This window comes from Triturus cristatus, chromosome 3_1 (assembly GCF_964204655.1).
Source record: "Triturus cristatus chromosome 3_1, aTriCri1.1, whole genome shotgun sequence".
In the NCBI taxonomy this organism is placed as follows: domain Eukaryota; kingdom Metazoa; phylum Chordata; class Amphibia; order Caudata; family Salamandridae; genus Triturus; species Triturus cristatus.
In genome coordinates, this window is record NC_140583.1 from 436065244 (window position 1) to 436083086 (window position 17843).

Here is a 17843-nt window from a genome sequence, read left to right on the forward strand (position 1 = left end):
ACCACTACGACCTCCTCGAGCCGACACACCATTGTTCCTATCACGTAGAACTGGGTAATTAAACTTCAAATGGCCCTCCCCTCGACAATATGCACATTGATTATACCCCAACACAAAGCGAGGTGCGGGAGAGTCATTGCGCACCTGTGATCTGGAAAACTGCGATTGTGAGCGATTTGGCTGTTGCGAGTCATTAAAATTTGAGCGCGGAGGATACGCTTGCTGCAATAAGACTTTAGTTTTAAGATCCTTCGTTTTCTTATCTGCACGTTCGCTTTCTTCCTTTTCTCTGTTTTCGTAATATTGGGCCGTAGCCAATATTTGAGCAGTGGTAGAAACAGCCCACGAACTCTCAGAATTCTTCAACTTGTTGCTGAGTTCGGGCAACAAGTTCGATACAAATTTATCAACGAACAACCGCTGACCACCCTCCGAACTCATGTCCTGACCACTATGATCAACAAATGCTTCCTCAAATCTCGTAAAGAAATCGGAGACACTCTCATCCCTCTTTTGCTTACACGCGGACAATTTGTCCCAATTGACACGCATTGCTGGCATAAGCGTTTTCATAAGAGTAATTATCCTCTGGGGCAAATCCACAATAAGCTGTTCAGGTTTAGCCCCACCAACTTGCTGGGCGTCTGCCGCCGTAAGGGCAGCCCAGTCACCGCCTAACTCAGCCGCGTGATTCTCGTGACGAATTTTCGCACAAATCGGCTGAGGCACTACATTGCCATACAACATATCGATATCAGCAAGATTCATAACAGTAGCATCCACTAGTTGGGACAACTCCTTATAATAACCTGCAGGATTTTTACGAGGATCGGGCAAAGTTTGCTTCACCTGCAAAACTTCCGATCGCTTCCAAGGGAGGTGTATCCACACTCTCTGAAAACGTCCTGGGACAGCAGGATTAGCATTAGGATCACCTGGCATCCACACTGGGGGAACTTCCCGCATAGGATATTGACCAGGTTTTGCCATCCACTCTTCGGTCTCGTCTTTAAACAACGCTCGAGGTTGCACTGTACATCGAAAGGATAACAGACGTTCTAGAGCAGCTCGAACCTTATCACCTACAATCACACCAGTTGTAAATTGATGCTGGAGCTCAGAAACCTCAGACGGTACATTATCGACCACATCATGATCCCACTCTTCCCTCAACGATTTACACATTTCCTCAAACACGAATCGTTGCGTGGGCGCATTAAACTGGGAAAATGTTTCAAACACTATACGCGAAGTGTACTTAACAGGATTACGAATCCATTTACGTGCCACTTTTACCAACGATTCACGTTCCCTACCATCAGGAAGCTGGCTGCGCCTCTGAGCAACATCAGAAAGAGTCGATCCAAGTATTGGCCCAAAAAGCGGAGAATAAAGAGTAGCAACAGCATTCAGGAGACGGCTACGAACAGAAGGAGAAGAAGAAGAAGGCACAGGAGCAACAACAGTAGGAGTGGAAACAGTAGAGGTGGACGCGGCACCAGGAGTAGCGGGAACGACAGGCTGAGGAGGGGCTGAGAAAAGCGCAGTAGGAAGAAAAGCCGGTAAAGGAGGATGAACAATATGCGGCACAAGAGGATTCGGGAGAGCGGGAGGAACGACGGGCTGACCAGCAGCCGCCAAAACAGCAGGTTGAGGAATAGGAAGAATCATAGGACCCACAGTATCTGGAGCATAGGGAGGTGGTGATTTCAACAAATAAGATAGGAGCGAATCTTCTATCACTTCTTCTCCCGTCTTATCGGCATTAGACGGTAACACCGGATAACACTTATCCACCGCCATATGATAAAGTCGAGCACTAACTTCCTGCTCTTTCTCATCTTTGTCTCGCTGATACTGTTCAGCATTTCGCATCACCGTAATGACACCTTCTCCTTTATTTTTCTTACTCTGTTTGATTTCTTTCTGCTTGGCCTCTTTACGCCATAACTGGAAGGAATCAAACATGGCTGGCCTAGCCTTCTTTTTAAACAGTTTAGCTTCCAAATTATCTAAAACGGCAGTTTCGAAACTACCATGTGATGGCCAACTAAGAACACCATCATTTTTAGTGTAACAAACCCAATATTCGTTATATACGATAGGACCCACGCCATGGCGACTATAGAGCTCATAAATTGGAGTTACAACTGGAGGTATCGGACATGAATCCTCCAGCCGGGAATCCATTCTGCAACATTTAAGAAACCCAAACAAAGTACTACGGCCAGGCATCGTGCACACTAACCGAGTTTACAAACTTCAAGGGCTATCGAATTATGATGTCCTCGCACAAAAATGCGAGACCCTCGGTTTTGGCAATTGCAATCGTCAAATAAAACCCAACAACTAAGAACCACAAATGCTATGGAACCATGCGAACAACAAAGGAACACTGGGAGCGACCCACAAATACTTAACTGAAAGAGCAATGGCGTCACCAGGAAGGCCCGTCTATCGTCTCGCCGTACAAAGGACTACGCCAGGCGCCAAAACAGGTCGACAGTCAGGGCATCAGTCCGTCGCAGCCGTCAGGAGGCGGGGATCTTCGCGGGAAAAGACGTCGGGCCACTTATTTCGACAACTGGATCGATGAAGCGGGGTGCACCTTCCCTCGGAGATTTCACACGAAGTTCCTCACGATCGTCGGGCTTTGGACCGGTACCGCTGATGTCGCCCCACGTTGGGCGCCAGCTGAAGGACTGGGTTATTCTAAGACCCAGCGGTGCCAGGGGACAACACCTGAAACCTTCGTGGGTTACCTGTTCTGGCGTACAAAACACAGAGACACGGGACACTTCCAGCGACGTCGGAGATCAGCGTTTATTTACTGCAGGGATACAGAAATCACAAGAAGTACAGAACGTGTAGGTTCTCGGAGACTGCTTCAATTTGCAAAAGTGGATCGCTCCTTTTATACACGTTTTTGCCATTGCACAGTATGGCGAACAAAGGTTACAACTCAGTTCCCACAATAAACTTCAAAAGAGTCGTGTTCATGTTTCAGGAGGCCGGAACATAATTACAGCAGCATTGCCGGTTCCCAACTGTAAAAACATATCTACCCCGCAATAAAACACATTCCATTCTGACCGTAAACACATTAGGAGAGGGGACAAAAACAGATGCAAAGAAAGGACAAGGATGCACAACAGGTTAAAAAAGAGTGTCGGGAGTAATAAAGGAACCTTGATGACAGGATCAAAGACCTCGTGTCCAGCGGGGCCATCTGCCTTCGCCGTGTCATTTCCCTTATCGTATCACCCTCAAAGAAACACGTGTCCCTCATGTAAGCTTGGGAGTCCCAGGGTCACGAAGCGGGCAATGTCCGTTCGCTGGCTACTTGAGGGCAAGAAACAAAATGGATGCCGTATCTAAAATGGAACCCGAGGGTTCGGATGAACAAACCCAAAAATGAGACGAACCATACGTGGTTGCGTAACGAAACTGCGTACACCCACTATACTCGTCATTTGCGGTTCGTAGACACCAAACTCATCCATATTCGTCACCACTCAAAAAGTGTTGTTCCGTCTCACACGGAACCTCAGCGGAATAGATAGGAGTGGAGCGGAATAGATAGGAGTGGAGCGGAATAGATAGGAGTGGAGCGGAATAGATAGGAGTGGAGCGGAATAGATAGGAGTGGAGCGGAATAGATAGGAGTGGAGCGGAATAGATAGGAGTGGAGCGGAATAGATAGGAGTGGAGCGGAATAGATAGGAGTGGAGCGGAATAGATAGGAGTGGAGCGGAATAGATAGGAGTGGAGCGGAATAGGTAGGAGTGGAGCGGAATAGGTAGGAGTGGAGCGGAATAGGTAGGAGTGGAGCGGAATAGGTAGGAGTGGAGCGGAATAGGTAGGAGTGGAGCGGAATAGGTAGGAGTGGAGCGGAATAGGTAGGAGTGGAGCGGAATAGGTAGGAGTGGAGCGGAATAGGTAGGAGTGGAGCGGAATAGGTAGGAGTGGAGCGGAATAGGTAGGAGTGGAGCGGAATAGGTAGGAGTGGAGCGGAATAGGTTGGAGTGGAGCGGAATAGGTTGGAGTGGAGCGGAATAGGTTGGAGTGGAGCGGAATAGGTTGGAGTGGAGCGGAATAGGTTGGAGTGGAGCGGAATAGGTTGGAGTGGAGCGGAATAGGTTGGAGTGGAGCGGAATAGGTTGGAGTGGAGCGGAATAGGTTGGAGTGGAGCGGAATAGGTTGGAGTGGAGCGGAATAGGTTGGAGTGGAGCGGAATAGGTTGGAGTGGAGCGGAATAGGTTGGAGTGGAGCGGAATAGGTTGGAGTGGAGCGGAATAGGTTGGAGTGGAGCGGAATAGGTTGGAGTGGAGCGGAATAGGTTGGAGTGGAGCGGAATAGGTTGGAGTGGAGCGGAATAGGTTGGAGTGGAGCGGAATAGGTTGGAGTGGAGCGGAATAGGTTGGAGTGGAGCGGAATAGGTTGGAGTGGAGCGGAATAGGTTGGAGTGGAGCGGAATAGGTTGGAGTGGAGCGGAATAGGTTGGAGTGGAGCGGAATAGGTTGAATTGGAGTTGAATAGGTTGAATTGGAGTTGAATAGGTTGAATTGGAGTTGAATAGGTTGAATTGGAGTTGAATAGGTTGAATTGGAGTTGAATAGGTTGAATTGGAGTTGAATAGGTTGAATTGGAGTTGAATAGGTTGAATTGGAGTTGAATAGGTTGAATTGGAGTTGAGATTGGATTGGAGTGGAGTGACATAGATTGGGAAAAATTGGAGTGGATAGATTGGAGTATAGTGGGATAGATTAGGGGGGGTGGGTTAAACTGGATGGATTAGAGTAGGGTAGATTGGATCGGAGTGGGGGAGATTGAAGAGGGATGATTGGATTGGGGTAGATTGAAGTAGAGTGCTTTGGATTGGAGTATGGTAGAGTGAGGTGGGGTAGATTGCAGTTGGGGTGGAGTTGGGTATATTGGGGTAGAGTAGGTTGGAGTGGAGTGGGGTAGATTGTAGGGGGTGGATTCGGGTGTACTCGTTACATTGGAGAGGAGTTGGGTAGATTTGAATGGAGTGTGATAGATTGGAGTGAAGTGGTGTGAGGTGGATTGGGGTAGTGTGGTGGAATGGGGTAGATTAGAGTGGAGTGGGTAGATTGTGTGGGTTGGAGAGTGCTAGATAGGAGTGGAGTGGAGTATATTGTGGTAGATGATTGGAGTGGGGAAACTTACCTGTGGAGACTTGGTCCACGCCGTTAAAGCCACCGCCAAGAGTCAAAGGGTGCCAGCAAGCCTAATCTTCCGCGTCGCCGCCCCGGGACTACAATTCCCGGCAGCCCCAGCGGCGGCGCGCTAATCAGACGCTGTGCCAGCGCCAGGAGGCGCCCATAAAGTCACGCAGAGGCCGGCGGAGCGGGGGAGAAGAGGAAACTTATCTGTGGAGACTTGGTCCACGCCGTTACCGCCACCGCCAAGAGTCAAAGGGTGCCAGCAAGCCTAATCTTCCGTGTCGCCGCCCCGGGACTACAATTCCCGGCAGCCCCAGCGGCGGCGCGCTAATCAGACGCTGTGCCAGCGCCAGGAGGCGCCCATAAAGTCACGCAGAGGCCGGCGGAGCAGGGGAGAAGAGGAAACTTACCTGTGGAGACTTGGTCCACGCCGTTACCACCACCGCCAAGAGTCAAAGGGTGCCAGTAAGCCTAATCTTCCGCGTCGCCGCCCCGGGACTACAATTCCCGGCAGCCCCAGCGGCGGCGCGCTAATCAGACGCTGTGCCAGCGCCAGGAGGCGCCCATAAAGTCACGCAGAGGCCGGCGGAGCAGGGGAGAAGAGGAAACTTACCTGTGGAGACTTGGTCCACGCCGTTACCACCACCGCCAAGAGTCAAAGGGTGCCAGTAAGCCTAATCTTCCGCGTCGCCGCCCCGGGACTACAATTCCCGGCAGCCCCAGCGGCGGCGCGCTAATCAGACGCTGTGCCAGCGCCAGGAGGCGCCCATAAAGTCACGCAGAGGCCCGCTTCGCGGGACGCGCGCGGGACACGCCGGGCGAAGCCCGGGCCAAGGGCGGGCCCTCTGTGGCCTGAAGAGACTGGGCTGGGCCCGAGACCCTGGTCCTGTGAACTGATTTCTCTCTTATACAGTAACAAGTGAGACTTCAATTTTGTTTTTATTATTTGTGTATAGTCTCATTGCAACTCTTAACACGTATTGTTATTATTCAGGATGTCTAAGGCAAAAAATGATAAAACTGCAACTGGCCATAGTACTATTGACAACTACATGGTAAAAAAAGTCACTTTGATTAACAGTGAACGTAGGGCATCTCTAGGGAAAGGGCCCCCTGCAAAAGCACTGGTTGAGACGCTGCCTCTGACAGCGATGGTCACTGAGGGAGAGGCCAGTGCCAATGGTGCTGCCGGAGATAACCCGGTCGTGCCGACTGTGGTAAGGGCTGAGGTCCATATAGAACACCAAGATATATCCAGTGAGGATTTGGAAGAAGTTCCGCCAGCTATAAGGCCGGTACGCACTTGTAGGCGGACACAGATAAAAGGGGGTGGGAAACAGAAGAAAAAAACCTACTGTTGTAGACGCTGTTGATGTTAATGTCCCACTTAACAATCCCTTTGTGTTTACTGGAAACAAGGTGAATAACTTTAATGCTAATATTGCACAACTGGTTGCCATTATAAAAAATCTTGAGTCTAAATTAGAATCTAAGGTAGAGGAGGCTATCAGACCTTTAACCATTAAGATTGACACTCTAACAGCTGAGGTGTCCAGGCTGGGCGGCCTGGTATCTTCGTACCAGGCTGCAGTTACTGGTTTAAGGGATAAACCTGGGGAAGGCAGACAGGCAGGGTTGGTGTGGGGAATAACTCAGTCAAATCCCATCAATATGATGGCAATACCTACTACTGTGAGTATGGTACCTTCATTAGCAACCACACCATCCACCCGAATAATAATGGATCCACAGATTCAATCTGACCCTGTATTAAGACAGGGAACAGATAGTAGGTCGCACAGAAGTAAACGTTATCTTAACCTACCGCCTGACTGTGCGCCATTCGTGGTAGTTCTAACTAATGTTCCACCCTGCGGTACTCATTCTGCCTCACCCTATGACGAGTCTCATGCCTCACTTAAAAATAAAACAGTGTCATGGCTTAACAAAAACTGTGGCTTCCCAATCGCATATTCTGATCAGATTCTGGCAGTCAGGCGGGTGAACTGGATGGGCCCATCGAAAAAAAATGGGAAGCGGAGACTGCATTGTTGTGAACTTCAAATATTCCCAACATGTGGCCACTGCTCTTTTAAGAGCTTCGTCACTGATATACAATGAGAGCAGTATATGTGTTCGACCTTTGGGGTACTTTTATGCCCATCTTTGTCATAACTCCCCCCAACAAAGGCTGTTTAGTTCAGTGGCTGAAACTCATACTGAAGGTGGGTATCCATGACCTGAGTCTAATATTGTTAATCGGAGGGGAATGGGAAATGTCATCAATACACAGAATAGACCTAATTTTTCGGCCAAACCTAATCCTGGGTTTAACATCAACACATTGAACAGGTACGATCTTCTATCTGGCCTGGACATGTGCGACTGACCTGAGATTCCTGTGGGTCAGGGTATCTCAATTTCAGATGAACTGGTGTCTAGTCTGAACTCCCAGGATAAAAACTATGGTAGCAATGTTGTCTCGTGCAACATTGCGGGTTTGGCTGCAAAAATGATAGATACAAATTGGGTCAACTACATTAAGCAATTTAAAGTTATCTGCCTACAAGAGACTTGGCTGGTTGAATGTGATCTTTTTCTAGAAGGGTACAAGGCCTACTATGTTCCGGCCACACCATCACTAAGAGGCAGACCTAAGGGTGGGCTGGTGATTTTTGTTTCTATCCTTGTTACCTGTAAAATTAGCAGAATTGATGCAAATGATCCTGGTATGATGGGCTTGGTTTTAAATGGGGTACAGTGCCGAGTATGTCTAGTGAATTTTTATAATGCTGCCAATGTCACTTCTGTACCTAATTCTGTATCTGCCTTGCATGCCTTTCTTACTTCCTCTCTAAAGGATTTCAATCATAACCTCATGATCCTGGGGGATCTCAATGTTCATTTGTGTGGAGACCCTCTGCATAAATGCATAAATGATTTGAGTTGTGAGCGCAGGGAGGGACTCCACCTGGATCACACAATGGCTGGGGAACTATGCAATGCTCTCCTGGATAACCTGGACCTCTCCCTGGCCATGACGCTCAGGGATCCATTTAAATGTTTTGATATTCCCACTTTTAAGGGGCATGGGAGGGGCACTTTTATTGATCACATGCTGCTGTCAGCAACACTACTGCCTTTACTGGATTCGTTTGATATTGTACCAATCGAATTCAGTGACCATAATCCTTTAACAATCTGTTTGAAGGGACACTGGTTTTCTAAGGAAAAATTGATATGTAAATCTGGGAGGCTGGGCACTACAGATGGAAGGCGGCGACTCAAATGGTCAATGGTGAGTCACGATTTATTGTATAAAAACATTGTAGACACATGCACTGAGGATATTGTGAACTGCACTCAGGTGGGGGCAGACCCTCGACGGGTTCTTACTGCCTATCAAAATCTGTCGGAGAAGGTGTCAGAACTAATGTTGGTCCCAGTAAAGACGAGTGTGGGAAAATGTGGGCCAAGATGGTTCAATCATGATTGCTCCAAAGCTGCTCGTAACCTTAGGCTAGCACTGGCAGCTATTCCAAGAGTGCAGGAAAATGTCAAACTGTGTCGCAGGGAATATAAGTCCATTTTAAAATCCCACAAGGAGTCGCTAAGAGCAGAAGCGTGGAATGAGTTACTTGATCCCTCTACCTTAAAATCCAGCACCAGATTTTGGACAATAATTAAAAAACCATTTCTGGTAGCAGACCCGGGTAATGGTTTGTATTGCTGTATTACTAAGGAGGAGTGGGAACTTCATTTCAAACAATTATATTCTTCTGGGTTACCTGTTACAAGTGAGAAATTGCTCGATGCTAGGGGAGGTGTTATTAGGTTTACTAATGTTGAAGTTATGGTGGCCATTGAAGGACTCACAGCTGGAAAAGCTCCAGGGCCTGATGGGATCCCCCCAGACTTGTATAAGTCTGATCCACACTTTTGGGCGCCCATCTTGGCTGCAGTATTTAACGCATCTGTTAAAGTGGGCTGTCGTATCTCCTGGGGACTATCAACGATTGTCCCCGTTTTTAAAAAAGGAGATAAGGGCAGTCCTCACTGCTACCGGCCAATTTCACTAATTGACTCCATGGTCAAAATTATGGGGAGAATTCTACTACAGAGAATAACATGCTGGGCGACCGAAAATAACATCATGTCGATTTCTCAGTATGGTTTCTGTGGGGGGCGCTCCACCATAACCCAGTGCCTTAACCTATTCCTTGTACTGAGCAAATATACCATTGTACAGAGAGGAACTGTCCATCTTGCCTTCATGGACCTTTCTTCAGCCTTCGACTGTGTCAACAGGGGGGGGCTGTGAAGGTCCATGAGGGAGAAAGGTGTGGACCCAGGGATAGTTGACTTTCTGGTGGATATGCACAGTAATACCAGTGCTAACGTCAGATATTCTGCAAACGGGGACACCACTGGCAATTTTGATATAAAGAAGGGAGTGCGTCAGGGTTGCATTCTCGCCCCCTTCCTTTTTAATTTGTATATTAATGATTTAGATGATTATTTACAGAATGTACAGGCAGATTGCCCCAGAGTCGGCAGGCGGGGTATTCCAGTTCTTTTATACGCAGATGATGCGGTTTTAATCTCCAGAACGGAAAAGGGACTCCAGGCGCTTTTAAATGCTTTTAACATCTTTATGTCTGACAGAAATTTACTGGTCAACAACTCTAAATCATATATAATGCATGTTGGCCATAAACCCAAAAAGAATTTCATCTTTAAATTGGATGATGTTCCAATACCAGTCACAGAAACATTCTCATATCTTGGCGTCCTGTTTGATACCAAGCTTAATTGGGGCCCACATTTGGCCAAAAAGAAAGGTGAATTGATAAGGGCTAATGCTTCTGTTTTTAACTTTGCGACAAAACTGGGTAAGAAGCCAATCAACGCAATGATTAAGCTGTACAATGCTAAATCTGTTGCTACAGCTGCATATGGTAGCGAACTTTGGGGATATGTGGCTGGAGAACAGTTGCAAGTTGCCGAAAACAATTTCCTAAAACGTCTACTCTGTGTCCCCACCAGTACACCCAACCTGACAGTACACGAAGAACTGGGAATTCAGTATCTAAGTGATATTTTTTCCTTAAGGCCTTTGATCTGTTGGGTGAAACTGTGGATAAATCAGGACATACCTCTTACCCATTTGATTATAAGAGATCTTAAATCTCAGGATAAACATATGTGTGTCCCCTGGTTAAAATATTTGAAAACCTGTTTTTCCAGGCTTGGCCGCTTGAATTTGTTTGAAAACCCTAGCGGAATTGTAAAGGGGGATATAACAGCAATCAAACAAGCCTTTTATAAGGATAAGTTGGCGCAAAGGGAAAGTGAGGAGCTTATGAAACCAAGAATTAGGAAATACGTGATGTTAAAAACATGTGAAAGCATGGAGCCATATCTAATGAGTAATTTCACCTCTCATGAGAAATTCTTGTTGACTAGGTTTAGATTTGACATCTTCCATCATCTTTTAATACGCCCGAAGTCAGACATTTTTAACGAGGCTGCAGCACCCTGTGGCTGCGACGGGAAGTCTCCTCAAGATATGCTGCATTTTAATTTTTTTATGCAGTTTTATGAATATCCCCGCAAACGTTATCTTGTTGCACTCTTAAGGAAACTTAATTTTAACCAAATCAAACCTGCCTTTTTTTATTTGCAGCTTTTGTACAGTGATAGCGTCTTACAGGTTAAAGAATTTTGAAAACTAACTGTCAAATTAAGGAATTGCCTAGACCAATGATGTTGTACTTACTATCTGCAGTTTACCATGTATCTGGATCAAGCTATTGGCAATGGGCTACGTGTAATATGTGACTATGAACTATTGTAATAGTATGAATAATGTTTTTAATAGTATTGTATATATGTGTACTTTTATGGTGTGAAATATAACTGAATAAAGACTCTATTGAATTGAATTGAATTGATTGGAGTGGGGTAGATTGTGGTGGAGTGGAGTAGATTAGAGTGAAGAGGAGTTGGATAGATTGCATTAGAGTGGAGTGGGGCTGGGTAGAGTGGGGTAGATTTGAGTGGAGTGGGTGGGATTAGTGTACATTGGAGTTGGTCAGATTGGAGCAGAGTGGGGTAGATTTGAGTGCAGTAGATTGAGTGGAGCGTGGTAGATTGGGGCTAGAGTAGGGCAAATTGATGCTGTAGATTGGAGTGGGGTGGGGTAGATTGGAGTAGCGTGGATTGGGGTAGAATAGAGTTGGGTTGATTGGGTGGAGTGAATCGGGGTGTAGTGGGGTAGGTTGTGGTAGATTGGAGTGTACTAGATTGAAGTAGAGTGGAGTGGGGCAAATTGGGGTATACTGGAGTGGAGTGGGGTACAGTTTAGTAGTTTGGAGTGGGGTGATTTCCCAAAGTGGGTATGCTTTAATCAATGTCCTTGATAGCAGTATACAGAACACTTGTAAGGTATTTCATTTCAGGAGCACACTCAATAAAGTGTTTAGTAAATCTGGTCCTGAACACGATACACCACTGTTTTCTGTGACATAATGTTTTTTTTTTTTTTGTTTGTTTTTTAACTCTTTTTCTTTATTTGATTGTTAGAACATGTCATGGCAAACACAGTATAGAGAAATGCAAAAAGGAAAAGGGCAATGATACAGAAACTTATCCAGAAAAGATATGACATAAACTTAGAAATCAATTGTGGAGCCTAAAAAAGAAAAAGCCTAAGATAAGCATAAAGGAAACAAAGAAGACAAGCATGATAGGACGAATACCTATATACCCATATTGGCAGCAATTAACCCAGCTCATCTGTATCAATTATCCCTTGGACCATTCCTTGATTGGGGCCCATATTCTACTACCCATCTCCTGCCTCCTTTTCCCCCTTAAAAGGTAGACAGAGGACTCCAAATTATACAATGCGAACATCGTAGATGTCCATTTAAAAAAAGTAGGAGCTTCAGGGCCCATCCATTGAGACGTGATGCACAACCAAACCATTGCCATTGCTACAAACAGGAAAGCGGCAGTATGCCTAGATCTTCAGACTTTCCCGATATGACCAGCTCTGGGGAGATTACAACCGGGATTTTTAACACTGAATTTATAAAGTATTCAATTTCGTGAAGGAATTCCACCAGACTTGGACACAGATAAAACATGTGAATTGCATCAGCCGCTTGAAGCCCGCACCTGCCACAACTATCGCCCTTCCGCCCCCACCCACTTTGCAATCTTCGCTGATTTGTGTAGTACAAATCAAACACCGCCATATAACATTGAGTCTGTAAGCTGCCGGAGACTAAGATCTGACTGACCAATTCTAAAGTATAACCGATATCGACCACATCGATATCATCCGGAAAACCAGATAGGAGATGTTGATACACTGTACCTATTCTTGCTTTCCTTCGACCTAATTCGACTATAGTGATCTTTTCAAACACCGCGACAGCCTCATTTCGATGATTATCAAAAACGCTTCTAATCTGAAGATATTTAAAGAAATCTGGGCTATTTAACTGGAACTTCTCCCTTAAAAAAGAGAAGGATGCCATTTGCCCCTCCGAACACAAATCACCAATAACCTTCAAACCCAGCAGCTGCCATCTAAAAATAACCTGGTCCTGCAAGATCAGTGGCAGAATTCCAGAAGCCATGAAGCGAGTGTAGGCATTGATATTTGGGATTTTCCATTTACGGTGAATTTTCCGCCAATTACTTTGAACCTCGTTTTTTAAAAATAACTTTGTTCCAGTATCCGAACTAGAATACCCTTTGCCGCCTCTCCCAGACCTATTTCTTAAATAGTCGGTCTATTAGCTAACGGAACCTCAGCCCTGTTCCCTACTAAAAGTATTCCAAAATGTTGCAACATGGATGACCAGTAATACAATAGAATATTGGGAACCGCCCAAACCCCACGGTCTCTGGGGAGACGCATCAATTTAGCAGGCCTACGCGATCGACGATAGCCCCAAAGGAATCTAGAGCAAATCCTCTCAGCCCTGACCAGGCATACTTGAGAAAAATCTAAGGGGATGGTTCTAAATAAATACATACATTTTGGAAGGACCAGCATTTTAAGTATATTACAGCGGCCATACAGTGAAAGATGCAAATGGTCTAATCTTTCTAGTTTGTTGTTTATAGATTCAACCACTGGCAGGATATTCAGGTCGGGGATGCTAGCAACTGAGGCAGTCATTTTAACCCCCAAATATATTACTTCAGTGACGACAGGGACATCAGGAGGACACATAAAAGCTGAATGTAAAATCTGCGTCTTCTCAACATTCAATTTATAGCCTGATGTTAAGCCAAATTGCTCTGCGAGCGTCTTTAAAGTCGCAAAAGCCAGAGCAACATCCCTGGTTAGGGGCACAATGTCATCCGCATGGGCTAGCATCTTATCTGTACCATTGACCCTAATTGGCAAAATATTTTGATTCCCTTCGATTTTGCTAAGGAAAGGGTCAATGTACAAAGCAAAAAGCAATGGCGAACACGGACAGCATTGTCTGGTGCCACTGCTAATGTTAACCCCTTCGATGCTGCGCAGATTCCGCCGCTGTGCTGGCGGAATCTTGCGCGGGCGTGGTCATGACGGAATGGTTCCGTCATGAGCACAGCTCAACCGTGGGTCATGACGGAACCATTCCGTCATGAGCACCGAAGGGGTTAAATATCCCTGTTTCCTTCCCTGAGATACGAATTGCTGCAACTGGAGAAATATATAATGCTTGTAATGTCTGTATAAATTCGGTACTGAATCCTTTCCAGCGAAGCACTGCCCACAAACGACCCCAGGAGGCCCTGTCGAACGCCTTCTCGGCGTCCAACAGGATCATCCCGAGGGGTGACTTTGGGGCCTGCGCCCAACCAGCAGAGCGATGACCCGCCTAACATGGTCAGCCGTATCCCTTCCAGGAATTAACCCATGTTGCCGTATGGAAACGAATGGAGTAATAACTTCAGCGAGTCTAGAGGCTAGTATTTTTTAATAAACCTTGCTATCTGTATTGATAAGCGATGTAGGCCGATAGGATGAGGGATTTAACTCAGGCTTGTCTTTTTTCTTAAAGAGAACAATGGTTGTTCGCCTCCAGGATTCGGGTATGACACCCCTTTGCGCCTCCCAAAAAACGATAGAACATCCTGTCGGATTTCTTGAGTAAAAGCCCTGTAAAATTCTAGCGGGATAGCGTCAGGGCCAGCGGCCTTTCCATTGGCCAGAGATTTTATGGGCATTTCGACCTCCTCCCTTGTAATTGGTGCCGAGACAGCCTCATTCTGATCTGTTGTGAATTTTGGAGTATCAATATCCTGCAAGAACCCCTCCGCCGAAGACTCATTAGATAACATGGTCCTTTCTTCCTTATATAACAGAGTGTACAACTTTCCAAAGACCTCCATAACCCCCTCCTGTGTATCCTGAATCTGACCCTGCTGATCTTGGTCTCTCAGAATTCTGTTTGCTATATTTCTCTGCTGTAGCCGTTTTGCAAGGAATCTACCCGAGTTTTCCCCAAATTCATACATCATCGTACGATATTGAATATATTTTGCAGCCAGGTCTTCCCCCAAAAATTCTAGTAATTTAGATTTGATCATAGCCACCGCTTGTAGCAGTATACAGAACACTTGTAAGGTATTTCATTTCAGGAGCACACTCAATAAAGTGTTTAGTAAATCTGGTCCTCAACACGATAAACACGTTAATTATTTTTAGAGGTATGCTGCATTCCATTATACCACTGTTTTCTGTGACATAATGTTTTTATAGTGCATTACACGCTTGAATTTCCTACTGGGGATAAACATTAACACAACTGCTACTAGTGAGACTTGGGAGCCACAGCAAATGTATTCTTGTGCATTTTGCTCAACAGAGAACGGGAAATGTTGCAGATGACATTAACATATATTTTCAGAAAACTGCTCTGCCAGGTTATTATCGTTGTTGAATGGGATCATATCCTGGTGAAATACTTGGTTAGGCAACTCTAGTACATCTTTTAAATGAGTATTGCCTGAAGATCGTTGATCCAATGTGCTTTACCTAAACCGGCCCAGTAAGTTTCGGCTTTATGTATTTTGCCAAAGACAAAGAGTTGATTTCCTCCAATGTCTCTAGTGTCTGTCCCACAATAATATATTTGGCATTATCTCACCCCTTTGCTTTTCACAATTGTGATTAAAGGTTTCCATGTTTGCAAACTGTAAGTTCAAAGTGTCTGTTTAGAAGATATTTCTTTCTTTAAGTTGTTTTTGTTTCTCCGTTAGATATCTTAAATCTGTTTAATACAGTTCAAATAAGACATTTTGCTTAGGAATCTTTTATGAACATTTCACCAAAGGGAGAGAGGATGTGGCCTATCGGCCAGGGCGGTCGATCTCAATATCCTGTGATTCTGGCCAAATCACTTAATTTCCCTGTACCTAACAGAAAAAAAGCATTGGCATAGCCAGTAGGTCTCGCCTTTGGGACTTTGTAAGTGTTTAGTTATCCAGCACAATATCCTTGGTGCAACAACATCAAATATTGCATGGCTAAACACTTATAAGGTCCCAAAGGTGAGACCTATTGGCTATGCCAATGCTTGTTTTGAGTGAGTGGCTCGTGCAGGTATGCCACTGAGAGGTAGAGATGCTGCAAGTGCTTTTACAGGAGCCCCTGTGACATTGCGCCTCTTCAAAATGTATCTTGGGTCTGGTGTAATACATCTAGCCCCTATATCCGTCTTCTCGCACCCAATGCATCCTTAAAGGTCCCATGTACAGCCGGGGTTGACACTCCTATTACCCCTGCCCTCCAGTGACACTTTACCTGTCACGGGTGGTGGTGGTGGTGGATGTGGTGGTGGTGGATCTGGTGGACGTGGTAGTGGTGGACGTGGTGGTGGTGGACGTGGTGGTGGTGGACGTGGTGGTGGTGGACGTGGTGGTGGTGGACGTGGTGGTGGTGGACGTGGTGGTGGTGGATGTGGTAGTGGTGGATGTGGTAGTGGTGGATGTGGTAGTGGTGGACATGGTGGTGGATGTGGTGGTGGTGGATGTGGTGGTGGTGGACGTGGTGGTGGTGGACGTGGTGGTGGTGGACGTGGTGGTGGACATGGTGGTGGACGTGGATGTGGTGGGGGTGTTGGACGTGGTGGTGGTGGTGGACGTGTTGGTGGTGGACATGGTGGTGGATGTGGTGGACATGGTGGTGGATGTGGTGGACATGGTGGTGGATGTGGTGGACATGGTGGTGGTGGTGGACATGGTGGTGGTGATGGTGGACATGGTGGTGGTGGACGTGCTGGTGGTGGTGGTTGTGGTGGACGTGGTGGTGGTGGTGGACGTGGTGGTGGATGTGAATGTGGTGGTGGTGATGGTAGTGGACGTGCTGGTGGTGGACCTGCTGGTGGTGGACGTACTGGTGGTGGACGTGCTGGTGGTGGACGTGCTAGTGGTGAACGTGGTGGTGGCGGACGTGGTGGTGGCGGACGTGGTGGTGGTGGAAATGGTGGTGGTGGAAATGGTGGTGGTGGTGGTGGTGGACCTGGTGGTGCTGGTGGACCTGGTGGTGGTGGTGGTGGTGGTGGACGTGGTGGTGGTGGTGGACGTGGTGGTGGTGGTGGACGTGGTGGTGGTGGTGGACGTGGTGGTGGTGGTGGTGGACGTAGTGGACATGGCGGACATGGTGGTGGTGGTGGACGTGATGGTGGACGACTATTGGGTAGGAGGTTGCATGCAGAATGCGGAAGGAGAGGAGGATCTCGAATGGGGAGCATGGGAGAGCAGAAAGAAGCCAAATATTAGGAACAAAAAACAGCGAGTAGATAGAACACAAAAGAGATTTAACGGCGTGGTCCCTTCTTATAGCGCATGTGAATGTTCCTTAGCACCCCGTTTTGAGCAAACACGGGGACCATACGGAGATTAATTGATTAATCACGCATGATGATCGCTCTGTACAGCCAAGTAGTGCATTTAAAATTTAAAGAGCATTAAATCGCAATGCTCCGTTAATAAAAAAAAATTTAAAAACACGTTGTGCCTGCAGTGAGAGTGGCTCATGTACTGTAAAGTTCTCTACTACTCTTGAGTTTGTTTTGTGCTGTATGAATTTGCTAAACAAACAGCCAGCAGACCTTGTAGAGCAAGAGCCTAGTATATCATGTAGCGCACGCACAGCAATGAGGGCTCTGTACAGCCCAGTACTTCACACAACACAACAAACATATCCGTTCATGTAGGGCACGCACAGCAATGAGGGCTCTATACAGCCCAGTACTGCATTTAAAATTTAAAGTGCATTAAAGCGTAATGCTCCATTAATACAAAACAAAAACACGCCGTGCCTGCAGTGAGAGTGGCTCACAAAGAAAAGAAACAAGAAGTCTCTGCATGGTAACATGGACCAGACACCCGCAGCGTTGACTTTTGCTTAAACGCGTGCATGTTTTGCATTGGGTTGTTTTGCCACTCGTGCACATTTGGCATTTACCTTACGGGAGCGAGCAGCGGCAGGGCGATAATTGCTAACAGATGGCGCCGCTGCTCGCTCCCGCTAGGGAAACTCCAAACGTGCACGCGTTGCAATACAAAGCAATGCAAAACTTGCATGCTTTTAGGCAAAAGTGGTGATCGATGCGTAGGTGAGACCTAATGAATGTCTCC

The 17843-nt window shown here is 46.5% G+C and overlaps 1 protein-coding gene across 1 annotated transcript in view; it reads left to right on the plus strand.

Moving 5' to 3' along the window:
- Positions 1–17843, plus strand: part of DTWD1 (DTW motif tRNA-uridine aminocarboxypropyltransferase 1) — a 181418-nt gene that overhangs the window by 104819 nt on the left and 58756 nt on the right. The gene's annotated exons all lie outside the window — the stretch shown is intronic.